At 50.8% G+C, this 13,011-nt stretch overlaps 1 protein-coding gene across 1 annotated transcript in view; it reads right to left on the bottom strand.

Moving 5' to 3' along the window:
• LOC148501171 (terminal nucleotidyltransferase 5C-like) overlaps positions 1 to 6,120 on the bottom strand; it is a 195,067-nt gene extending 188,947 nt beyond the window's left edge. Inside the window, exon 1 of the mRNA XM_088450843.1 lies at positions 6,032 to 6,120. The gene's annotated coding sequence lies outside the window, so the exon portion shown is untranslated. The remainder of the gene's footprint in view (positions 1 to 6,031) is intronic.
• Between the last annotated feature and the right edge of the window lie 6,891 nt (positions 6,121 to 13,011).

The following is a 13,011-nucleotide window of genomic DNA, read 5'->3' as shown; positions in this document are numbered from 1 at the left end:
ACCTATACTATATATAATATATATGTGCTGTATATGTACCTGTATATCCCCTCTCACCTGTGCTGGACGCCCCCTGTCTCCCTCCTCCTCCCCCCGGGCAGTGATTACCTATACTATATATAATATTTATGTGCTGTATATGTACCTGTATATCCCCTCTCACCTGTGCTGGGCGCCCCCTGTCTCCCTCCTCCTCCCCCCGGGCAGTGATTACCTATACTATATATAATATATATGTGCTGTACCTGTATATGTACCTGTATAGCCCCTCTCACCTGTGCTGGGCGGCCCCTGTCTCCCCTCTCCTCCCCCCGGGCAGTGATTACCTATACTATATATAATATATATGTGCTGTATATGTACCTGTATATCCCCTCTCACCTGCGCTGGGCGCCCCCTGTCTCCCTCCTCCTCCCCCCGGGCAGTGATTACCTATACCATATATAATATATGTGTGCTGTATATGTACCTGTATAGGCCCTCTCACCTGTGCTGGGCGCCCCCTGTCTCCCCTCTCCTCCCCCCGGGCAGTGATTACCTATACTATATATAATATATATGTGCTGTATATGTACCTGTATATCCCCTCTCACCTGTGCTGGACGCCCCCTGTCTCCCCTCTCCTCCCGCCGGGCAGTGATTACCTATACTATATATAATATATATGTGCTGTACCTGTATATAGCCCCTCTCACCTGTGCTGGACGCCCCCTGTCTCCCCTCTCCTCCCCCCGGGCAGTGATTACCTATACTATATATAATATATATGTGCTGTATATGTACCTGTATATCCCCTCTCACCTGTGCTGGGCGCCCCCTGTCTCCCTCCTCCTCCCCCCGGGCAGTGATTACCTATACTATATATAATATATATGTGCTGTATATGTACCTGTATAGGTCCTCTCACCTGTGCTGGGCGCCCCCTGTCTCCCCTCTCCTCCCCCCGGGCAGTGATTACCTATACTATATATAATATATATGTGCTGTATATGTACCTGTATATCCCCTCTCACCTGTGCTGGACGCCCCCTGTCTCCCCTCTCCTCCCCCCGGGCAGTGATTACCTATACTATATATAATATATATGTGCTGTATATGGACCTGTATAGCCCCTCTCACCTGTGCTGGACGCCCCCTGTCTCCCCTCTCCTCCCGCCGGGCAGTGATTACCTATACTATATATAATATATATGTGCTGTACCTGTATATCCCCTCTCACCTGTGCTGGACGCCCCCTGTCTCCCCTCTCCTCCCGCCGGGCAGTGATTACCTATACTATATATAATATATATGTGCTGTACCTGTATATAGCCCCTCTCACCTGTGCTGGACGCCCCCTGTCTCCCCTCTCCTCCCCCCGGGCAGTGATTACCTATACTATATATAATATATATGTGCTGTATATGTACCTGTATAGCCCCTCTCACCTGTGCTGGATGCCCCCTGTCTCCCCTCTCCTCCCCCCGGGCAGTGATTACCTATACTATATATAATATATATGTGCTGTATATGTACCTGTATAGCCCCTCTCACCTGTGCTGGACGCCCCCTGTCTCCCCTCTCCTCCCCCCGGGCAGTGATTACCTATACTATATATAATATATATGTGCTGTACCTGTATATGTACCTGTATATCCCCTCTCACCTGTGCTGGGCGCCCCCTGTTTCCCCTCTCTTCCCCCCGGGCAGTGATTACCTATACTATGTATAATATATATGTGCTGTACCTGTATATGTACCTGTATAGCCCCTCTCACCTGTGCTGGACGCCCCCTGTCTCCCCTCTCCTCCCCCCGGGCAGTGATTAACTATACTATATATATTATATATATGTGCTGTATATGTACCTGTATATCCCCTCTCACCTGTGCTGGACGCCCCCTGTCTCCCCTCTGCTCCCCCTGGGCAGTGATTACCTATACTATATATAATATATATGTGCTGTATATGTACCTGTATATCCCCTCTCACCTGTGCTGGGCGCCCCCTGTCTCCCTCCTCCTCCCCCCGGACAGTGATTACCTATACTATATATAATATTTATGTGCTGTATATGTACCTGTATATCCCCTCTCACCTGTGCTGGGCGCCCCCTTTCTCCCTCCTCCTCCCCCCGGGCAGTGATTACCTATACTATATATAATATATATGTGCTGTACCTGTATATGTACCTGTATAGCCCCTCTCACCTGTGCTGGGCGCCCCCTGTCTCCCCTCTCCTCCCCCCGGGCAGTGATTACCTATACTATATATAATATATATGTGCTGTATATGTACCTGTATATCCCCTCTCACCTGTGCTGGACGCCCCCTGTCTCCCCTCTCCTCCCGCCGGGCAGTGATTACCTATACTATATATAATATGTATGTGCTGTACCTGTATAGCCCCTCTCACCTGTGCTGGACGCCCCCTGTCTCCCCCCTCCTCCCCCCGGGCAGTGATTACCTATACTATATATAATATATATGTGCTGTACCTGTATATGTACCTGTATATACCCTCTCACCTGTGCTGGACACCCCCTGTCTCCCCCCTCCTCCCCCCGGGCAGTGATTACCTATACTATATATAATATATATGTGCTGTACCTGTATATGTACCTGTATAGCCCCTCTCACCTGTGCTGGACGCCCCCTGTCTCCCTCCTCCTCCCCCCGGGCAGTGATTACCTATACTATATATAATATATATGTGCTGTACCTGTATATGTACCTGTATAGCCCCTCTGACCTGTGCTGGGCGCCCCCTGTCTCCCCTCTCCTCCCCCCGGGCAGTGATTACCTATACTATATATAATATATATGTGCTGTATATGTACCTGTATAGCCCCTCTCACCTGTGCTGGGCGCCCCCTGTCTCCCCTCTCCTCCCCCCGGGCAGTGATTACCTATACTATGTATAATATATATGTGCTGTACCTGTATATGTACCTGTATAGCCCCTCTCACCTGTGCTGGACGCCCCCTGTCTCCCCTCTCCTCCCCCCGGGCAGTGATTACCTATACTATATATAATATATATGTGCTGTACCTGTATATGTACCTGTATATCCCCTCTCACCTGTGCTGGGCGCCCCCTGTCTCCCCTCTCCTCCCCCCGGGCAGTGATTACCTATACTATGTATAATATATATGTGCTGTACCTGTATATGTACCTGTATAGCCCCTCTCACCTGTGCCGGACGCCTCCTGTCTCCCCTCTCCTCCCCCTGGGCAGTGATTACCTATACTATATATAATATTTATGTGCTGTATATGTACCTGTATAGCCCCTCTCACCTGTGCTGGGCGCCCCCTGTCTCCCCTCTCTTCCCCCCGGGCAGTGATTACCTATACTATGTATAATATATATGTGCTGTACCTGTATATGTACCTGTATAGCCCCTCTCACCTGTGCTGGACGCCCCCTGTCTCCCCTCTCCTCCCCCCGGGCAGTGATTACCTATACTATATATAATATATATGTGCTGTACCTGTATATGTACCTGTATATCCCCTCTCACCTGTGCCGGACGCCTCCTGTCTCCCCTCTCCTCCCCCTGGGCAGTGATTACCTATACTATATATAATATTTATGTGCTGTATATGTACCTGTATATCCCCTCTCACCTGTGCTGGGCGCCCCCTGTCTCCCCTCTCCTCCCCCCGGGCAGTGATTACCTATACTATGTATAATATATATGTGCTGTACCTGTATATGTACCTGTATAGCCCCTCTGACCTGTGCTGGGCGCCCCCTGTCTCCCCTCTCCTCCCCCCGGGCAGTGATTACCTATACTATATATAATATATATGTGCTGTACCTGTATATGTACCTGTATATCCCCTCTCACCTGTGCTGGACGCCCCCTGTCTCCCCTCTCCTCCCCCTGGGCAGTGATTACCTATACTATGTATAATATATATGTGCTGTACCTGTATATGTACCTGTATATCCCCTCTCACCTGTGCCGGACGCCTCCTGTCTCCCCTCTCCTCCCCCTGGGCAGTGATTACCTATACTATATATAATATTTATGTGCTGTATATGTACCTGTATATCCCCTCTCACCTGTGCTGGGCGCCCCCTGTCTCCCCTCTCCTCCCCCCGGGCAGTGATTACCTATACTATGTATAATATATATGTGCTGTACCTGTATATGTACCTGTATATCCCCTCTCACCTGTGCCGGACGCCTCCTGTCTCCCCTCTCCTCCCCCTGGGCAGTGATTACCTATACTATATATAATATTTATGTGCTGTATATGTACCTGTATATCCCCTCTCACCTGTGCTGGGCGCCCCCTGTCTCCCCTCTCCTCCCCCCGGGCAGTGATTACCTATACTATGTATAATATATATGTGCTGTACCTGTATATGTACCTGTATAGCCCCTCTGACCTGTGCTGGGCGCCCCCTGTCTCCCCTCTCCTCCCCCCGGGCAGTGATTACCTATACTATATATAATATATATGTGCTGTACCTGTATATGTACCTGTATATCCCCTCTCACCTGTGCTGGACGCCCCCTGTCTCCCCTCTCCTCCCCCTGGGCAGTGATTACCTATACTATGTATAATATATATGTGCTGTACCTGTATATGTACCTGTATATCCCCTCTCACCTGTGCCGGACGCCTCCTGTCTCCCCTCTCCTCCCCCTGGGCAGTGATTACCTATACTATATATAATATTTATGTGCTGTATATGTACCTGTATATCCCCTCTCACCTGTGCTGGGCGCCCCCTGTCTCCCCTCTCCTCCCCCCGGGCAGTGATTACCTATACTATGTATAATATATATGTGCTGTACCTGTATATGTACCTGTATAGCCCCTCTCACCTGTGCCGGACGCCTCCTGTCTCCCCTCTCCTCCCCCTGGGCAGTGATTACCTATACTATATATAATATTTATGTGCTGTATATGTACCTGTATAGCCCCTCTCACCTGTGCTGGGCGCCCCCTGTCTCCCCTCTCTTCCCCCCGGGCAGTGATTACCTATACTATGTATAATATATATGTGCTGTACCTGTATATGTACCTGTATAGCCCCTCTCACCTGTGCTGGACGCCCCCTGTCTCCCCTCTCCTCCCCCCGGGCAGTGATTACCTATACTATATATAATATATATGTGCTGTACCTGTATATGTACCTGTATATCCCCTCTCACCTGTGCCGGACGCCTCCTGTCTCCCCTCTCCTCCCCCTGGGCAGTGATTACCTATACTATATATAATATTTATGTGCTGTATATGTACCTGTATATCCCCTCTCACCTGTGCTGGGCGCCCCCTGTCTCCCCTCTCCTCCCCCCGGGCAGTGATTACCTATACTATGTATAATATATATGTGCTGTACCTGTATATGTACCTGTATAGCCCCTCTGACCTGTGCTGGGCGCCCCCTGTCTCCCCTCTCCTCCCCCCGGGCAGTGATTACCTATACTATATATAATATATATGTGCTGTACCTGTATATGTACCTGTATATCCCCTCTCACCTGTGCTGGACGCCCCCTGTCTCCCCTCTCCTCCCCCTGGGCAGTGATTACCTATACTATGTATAATATATATGTGCTGTACCTGTATATGTACCTGTATATCCCCTCTCACCTGTGCCGGACGCCTCCTGTCTCCCCTCTCCTCCCCCTGGGCAGTGATTACCTATACTATATATAATATTTATGTGCTGTATATGTACCTGTATATCCCCTCTCACCTGTGCTGGGCGCCCCCTGTCTCCCCTCTCCTCCCCCCGGGCAGTGATTACCTATACTATGTATAATATATATGTGCTGTACCTGTATATGTACCTGTATAGCCCCTCTCACCTGTGCTGGACGCCCCCTGTCTCCCCTCTCCTCCCCCCGGGCAGTGATTACCTATACTATATATAATATATATGTGCTGTACCTGTATATGTACCTGTATATCCCCTCTCACCTGTGCCGGACGCCTCCTGTCTCCCCTCTCCTCCCCCTGGGCAGTGATTACCTATACTATATATAATATTTATGTGCTGTATATGTACCTGTATATCCCCTCTCACCTGTGCTGGGCGCCCCCTGTCTCCCTCCTCCTCCCCCGGCCAGAGAGGAGCAGCGGGGATCGCTCAGGCAGCAGCGCTGGCTCCGGAGCTGTCCGCGGAGAGTGTGGTGCTGAAGCAGCGGCCGCCCAGATCCCGGCTCAGCCCTTGTAGCGTAATCCGTCTCCATGGCGACCTGACGTCACTGTCTTAAGGTGGCTCCGACCGGTTACACGGTAGTCTCGGACGTCACACTGTCAGGGAGGCAGGAGGGAAAGACAGGGACAAGGGAGAGATACAGGGACTGGGGGAGACATACAGGGACTGAGAGAGAGATACAGGGACTGAGAGAGAGATACAGGGACTGAGAGAGAGATACAGGGACTGAGAGAGAGATACAGGGACTGAGAGAGAGATACAGGGACTGAGAGAGAGATACAGGGACGGGGGAGAAATACAGTGACTGAAAGAGATACAGGGACTGAGAGAGAGATACAGGGACTGGGGGAGAGATACAGGGACTGGGGGAGAGATACAGGGACTGGGGGAGAGATACAGGGACTGGGGGAGAGATACAGGGACTGGGGGAGAGATACAGGGACTGGGGGAGAGATACAGGGACTGGGGGAGATAGGGAGGATACAGGAGAGAAAGATAGGGATGGGGTGGGAGATAGGGAGGATACAGGAGAGAGGGATAGGGGTGGGAGATAGGGAGCATAGAGAGATAGGGATAGGGGTGGGAGATAGGGAGGATACAGGTGAGAGAGATAGGGATAGGGGTGGGAGTTAGGGAGGATACAGGAGAGAGGGATAGGGGTGGGAGATAGGGAGGATACAGGAGAGATAGGGATAGGGGTGGGAGATAGGGAAGATACAGGTGAGAGAGGCAGGGATAGGGGTGGGAGATAGGGAGGATACAGGAGAGAGAATAGGGATAGGGGTGGGGGACAGGTAGCATACAGGTGAGAGAGAGGGATAGAGGTGGGAGATAGGCAGGATATAGGAGAGAGAGATAGGGATAGGGGTGCGTGATAGGGATAGGGGTGGGAGATAGGGAGGATACAGGTGAGAGAGACAGGGATAGGGGTGGGAGATAGAGAGGAGACAGGATAGAGAGATTGGGATAGTGGTGGGAGATAGGGAGGATACAGGAGAGAGAGATGGGAATAGGGGTGGGAGATAGGGAGGATATAGGAGAGAGATAGGGATAGGGGTGGGAAATAGGGATAGGGGTGGGAGATAGGGAGGATACAGGAGAGAGAGATAGGGATAGGGGTGGGAGATAGGGAGGATACAGGAGAGAGAGAGAGATAGGGATAGGGGTGGGAGATAGGGATAGGGGTGGGAGATAGGGAGGATACAGGAGAGAGGGATAGGGGTGGGAGATAGTGAGCATACGTGAGAGATATAGGGATAGGGGTGGGATATAGGGAGGATACAGGAGAGAGAGAAAGGGATAGTGGTGGGAGATAGGGAGGATACAGGTGAGAGAGATAGGGATAGGAGTGGGAGATAGAGAGGATACTGGAGAGAGAGATATGGATGGGAGATAGGGAGGATACAGGAGAGAGATAGGGATAGGGGTGGGAGATAGGGAGGATACAGGAGAGAGAGATAGGGATAGGGGTGGGAGATAGGGAGGATACAGGAGAGATATAGGGATAGGGGTGGGAGATAGGGAAGATACAGGAGAGAGAGATAGGGATGGGAGATAAGAAGGATACAGGAGAGAGAGATAGGGATAGGGGTGGCAGATACAGAGGATACAGGAGAGAGAGATAGGGATAGGGGTGGCAGATACAGAGGATACAGGAGAGAGATAGGGATAGGGGTGGGAGATAGGGAGGATATAGGAGAGAGAGATAGGGATAGGGGTGGGAGATATGGAAGATACAGGAGAGATAGGGATAGGGGTGGGAGATATGGAAGATACAGGAGAGAGAGAGATAGGGATAGGGGTGGAAGTTAGGGAGGATACAGGAGAGAGAGAGATAGGGATAGGGGTGGGAGTTAGGGAGGATACAGGAGAGGGATAGGGGTGGGAGATAGGGAGCATAGAGAGATAGGGATTGGGGTGGGAGATAGTGAGGATACAGGAGAGAGAGAGATAGGGATAGGGGTTGTAGATAGGGAGGATACAGGAGAGAGGGATAGGGGTGGGAGATAGGGAGCATAGAGAGGCAGGGATAGTGGTGGGAGCTAGGGAGGATACAGGAGAAAGATATAGGGATAGGGGTGGGAGATAAGGATAGGGGTGGGATATAGGGATAGGGGTGGGAGATAGGGAGGATACAGGTGAGAGAGATAGGGATAGGAGTGGGAGATAGAGAGGATACAGGAGAGAGAGATAGGGATAGGGGTGGGAGATGAGGATACAGGTGAGAGAGGCAGGGATAGGGGTGGGAGATAGGGAGGATACAGACGAGAGAGATAGGGATAGGGGTGGGAGATAGGGATAGGGGTGGGATATAGGGAGGATACAGGTGAGAGAGATAGCGATAGGGGTGGGAGATAGGGAGGATACAGGAGAGAGAGATAGCGATAGGGGTGGGAGATAGGAATCATACAGGTGAGAGAGATAGGGATAGGAGTGGGAGATAGGGAGGATACAGGTGAGAGGGATAGGGATAGGGGTGGGAGATAGGGAGCATACAGGTGAGAGAGATAGGGATAGGAGTGGGAGATAGGAAGGATCCAGGAGAGAGAGATAGGGATAGGGGTGGGAGATAGGGAGGATACAGGAGATAGGGATAGGGGTGGGAGATAGGGAGGATACAGGAGATAGGGATAGGAGTGGGAGATAGGAAGGATCCAGGAGAGAGAGATAGGGATAGGGGTGGGAGATAGGGAGGATACAGGAGATATGGATAGGGGTGGGAGATAGGGAGGATACAGGAGATAGGGATAGGGGTGGGAGATAGGGAGGATACAGGAGAGAGAGATAGGGGTGGGAGATAGGGAGGATACAGGAGAGAGAGGCAGGGATAGGGGTGGGAGATAGGGATAGTGGTGGGAGCTAGGGAGGATACAGGAGAAAGAGATAGGGATAGGGGTGGGAGATAGGGACGATACAGGAGAGAGAGATAGGGATAGGGGTGGGAGATAGAGAGGATACAGGAGAGAGAGATAGGGATAGGGGTGGGAGATAGGGATGATACAGGAGAGAGAGATAGCGATAGGGGTGGGAGATAGAGAGGATACACTAGAGAGATAGGGATAGGGGTGTGAGATAGGGAGGATACAGGAGAGAGAGATAGGGATAGGAGTGGGAGATAGGGAGCATACAGGTGAGAGAGATAGGGGTGGGAGATAGGGAGCATACAGGAGAGAGAGATAGGGATAGGGGTGGGAGATAGGGACGATACAGGAGAGAGAGATAGGGATAGGGGTGGGAGATAGGGAGGATACAGGAGAGAGAGATAGGGATAGGGGTGGGAGATAGGGAGGATACAGGAGAGAGAGATAGGGATAGGGAGGATACAGGAGAGAGAGATAGGGATAGGGGTGGGAGACAGGGAGCATACAGGTGAGGGAGATAGGGGTGGGAGATAGGGAGGTTACAGGAGAGATAGATAGGGATAGGGGTGGGAGATAGAGAGGATACATGTGAGAGAGAGATAGGTATAGGGGTGGGATATAGGGAGGATACATCTGAGAGATAGGGAGGTTACAGGAGAGAGAGATAGGGATAGGGGTGGGAGATAGGGAGGATACAGGAGAGAGAGATAGGGATAGGGGTGGGAGATAGAGAGGATACAGGTGAGAGAGATAGGGATAGGGGTGGGATATAGGGAGGATACATCTGAGAGATAGGGGTGGGAGATAGGGAGGATACAGGAGAGATAGGGATAGGGGGTGGGAGATAGGGAGGATACAGGTGAGATAGTCACTCTCATAGTCACTGTGGTCGCAGTCCCTATTGCAGTTTCCGGTTCGCGCACTGCGATGCATGAGCAGTACACAACAATCTGCAGTGTGTGTGTGTAACTGCAGTTGCGATCGGTAGGGGATCAGGCTCCAAGACAGATATAGGGGAGAGAGGCAGGAACTGGGAGATATACAGATAGCGGGACAGGGCAGAGAGACAGCGACAAGAAAATAGAAACGGATGGGTAACGTAGAGACAGAGAAGTACAGGAGAGAATGAGAGAGACAATAAATGGAGGGGCAAATTCAATTGGGCGCAAGGTTAAATTAGGTATAAAACCTCTCACCTCTCGTGCTCAATTTTGGATTACCACAGGAATGCGCGCTCCCGATATCTGCGGTATGCAAAAAAATAAGCGGTGCAGCATTTTCAGCTCTGAAAACTTTGCGCCGCATATTTTTTTTTGAAATGACATTTATCTGCCTTGGGGTTTCCGGTAGTCTCTGCAGCTCCCAGAGGCCACCCCTCCTTCTTGCCACTGGGGAGGGGGCTGTTGGGAGGCTCTGGGTGCTGGTGGGAAGAGCAAGGGCTGCTGGGAGAAGTAGTTTTTCCAGCGCCCATTATGGGGGGCGTACACTGACACCGGGGGGGCACACACACACTGGGGCTCACATACACAACACTCATACACACATACACTCACACACACTGCATACTCACCGCAGCTGCAGACCCGATGCTGCATGCAGAAGACACCGCTTCAGAAGGTGACTAATTAAAGACTAATTAAGCTAATTGTAAACTTCCAATTGCTTAATTAGTCCTCAGGGGGGGTGCCGCCAGAGTAACTTGCTGATTTTTCCTATAATTAACAATTTTAAGTAAAATCAGACTTGCTCTGGAGGTGCGAGGAAAAAAAACTTCCTGGCTCTCAAAACCCGAAAAACCCCTTACCTAATTGAATAGCAAATTTCCCGCACCTGCAAGAAAAACCTCGCAGGTGCAGGATTTCTGATATTCTCACCCTCAAATGAATATGCCCCATAAAGTCAGAGAGCAGCAAGGCAGCGATAGACAGGGAAAGTCAGAGAGTGGAGAGGTAGCGAGAGACACCGAAAGCAGCGAGAGACAGGCAATGTCAGAGAGTGGGGAGGCAGCGAGAGACAGGGAAAGTCAGAGAGAGGAGAGGCATCAAGAGACAGGGAAAGAAAGAGAGTGGAGAGGTAGCGAGAGACACCGAAAAGCAGAGAGAGACAGGGAAAGTCAGAGAGTGGAGCGGCAACATTAGACAGGGAAAGTCAGAGACTGGGGAGGCAGCAAGAGAAAGGGAAAGTAAGAGAGTGGAGCGGCAGCATTAGACAGGGAAATTCAGAGAGCAGAGAGGCAGCGAGAGACAGGGAAAGTCAGAGAGCAGAGAGACAGCGAGAGACAGGGAAAGTCAGAGAGCAGAGAGACAGCGAGAGACAGGGAAAGTCAGAGAGCAGAGAGACAGCGAGAGACAGGGAAAGTCAGAGAGCAGAGAGACAGCGAGAGACAGGGAAAGTCAGAGAGCAGAGAGACAGCGAGAGACAGGGAAAGTCAGAGAGCAGAGAGACAGCGAGAGACAGGGAAAGTCAGAGCGGCGAAGCGGCAAGAGACAGGGAAAGTCAGAAAGCGGAGAGGCGTCGAGAGACAGGGAAAGTCAGAGAGCGGAGAGGGAGCGAGAGACAGGGAAAGTAAGAAAGCATAGAGGCAGCGAGAGACAGGGAAAGTCAGAGAGCGGCGAAGCGGCAAGAGACAGGGAAAGTCAGAAAGCGGAGAGGCGGCGAGAGACAGGGAAAGTCAGAGAATGGAGAGGCAGGGAAAGTCAGAGCAGAGAGCCAGCGAGAGACAGGGAAAGTCAGAGAGCGGAGAGGCAGCGAGAGACAGGGAGACTCAGAGCAGAGAGCCAGCGAGAGACAGGGAAAGTCAGAGAGCGGAGAGGCAGCGAGAGACAGGGAAAGTCAGAGCAGAGAGCCAGCGAGAGACAGGGAAAGTCAGAGCAGAAAGCCAGCGAGAGACAGGGAAAGTCAGAGAGCGGAGAGACAGGGAAAGTCAGAGCAGAGAGCCAGTGAGAGACAGGGAAAGTCAGAGAGTGGAGAGGCAGCGAGAGACAGGGAGAGTCAGAAACAGGAGAAGCAGGACAGAATTAGGAGAGAGAGACAGGATTAAGGGCCTATTTATCAATTAACATTTGCAGGATACCCCCTGAGACTTCATGTTTTCAGGGGGTATCTACAAGTAATATGTATCCCCCAAATGTATCTCTGGAGAACCGCTGTGGATATTGGAGATATCTGCTGTGATGCTAAAGTAGCCCCATTACAGACTAGGGGTGTGCACCGGCCACTTTTCGTGTTAAGGTTTTGGATCTGGATCTTTCTTCGTGTTTTGGATCTGGATTGGTTTTGCCAAAACCACCCTTCCGTGTTTTGGGTTTTGTGTTTTGGATCTGTATTTTTTTGAAAAAAAAGCATAAAAACAGCTAAAATTACAGAATTTGTGGGTTTTTCTGCTCCTATGCTATTATTAACCTCAATAACCTTAATTTCCACTCATTTCCAGTCTATTCTGAACACCTCACAATAGTGTTTTTATGTCCAAAAGGTTGCACCGAGGTAGCTGGATGACTATGCTAAGCGACACGAGTGGGCGGCACAAACACGTGGCCCATCTAGGTGTGACACTGCAGTGGCAGACAGGATGGCAGTTTGAAATCTAGGCTGCAAACAGTACATAATGCAAAGAAAAAAAAAGAGGTGCAAGATGGAATTGTCCTTGGGCCCTCCCACCCTTATGATGTATAAACAGGACATGCACACTTTAACAAACCAATCATTTCAGCGCCAGGGTTTGCCACATGGCTGTGGCTGAAATGATTGGTTTGTTTGGGCCCCCACAAAACAAGCTGGCAATTAATCTGTCCCTGCACAAACTGACTCTATGGAAGCAAGATGTCATCCTCATCCTCCTCATCCACCGATTCCTCACCCTCTTCAGGGTTGTGTACATCTTCATCCTAACAGAGTATTAATTTGTCCCTGCTGGAATCCACCACCACAGGTCCCTCTGTACGTTCTGGAGGCTGGTCTCCCTGGAAGAGTTGATGGCAGTTT

The sequence above is a fragment of the Taudactylus pleione genome, unplaced genomic scaffold, assembly GCF_031769625.1.
Source record: "Taudactylus pleione unplaced genomic scaffold, aTauple2 ptg000530l, whole genome shotgun sequence".
Classification (NCBI taxonomy): domain Eukaryota; kingdom Metazoa; phylum Chordata; class Amphibia; order Anura; family Myobatrachidae; genus Taudactylus; species Taudactylus pleione.
The sequence above is the reverse complement of the archived record's forward strand: the minus strand, read 5'-3'. Positions and strand labels throughout refer to the sequence as shown.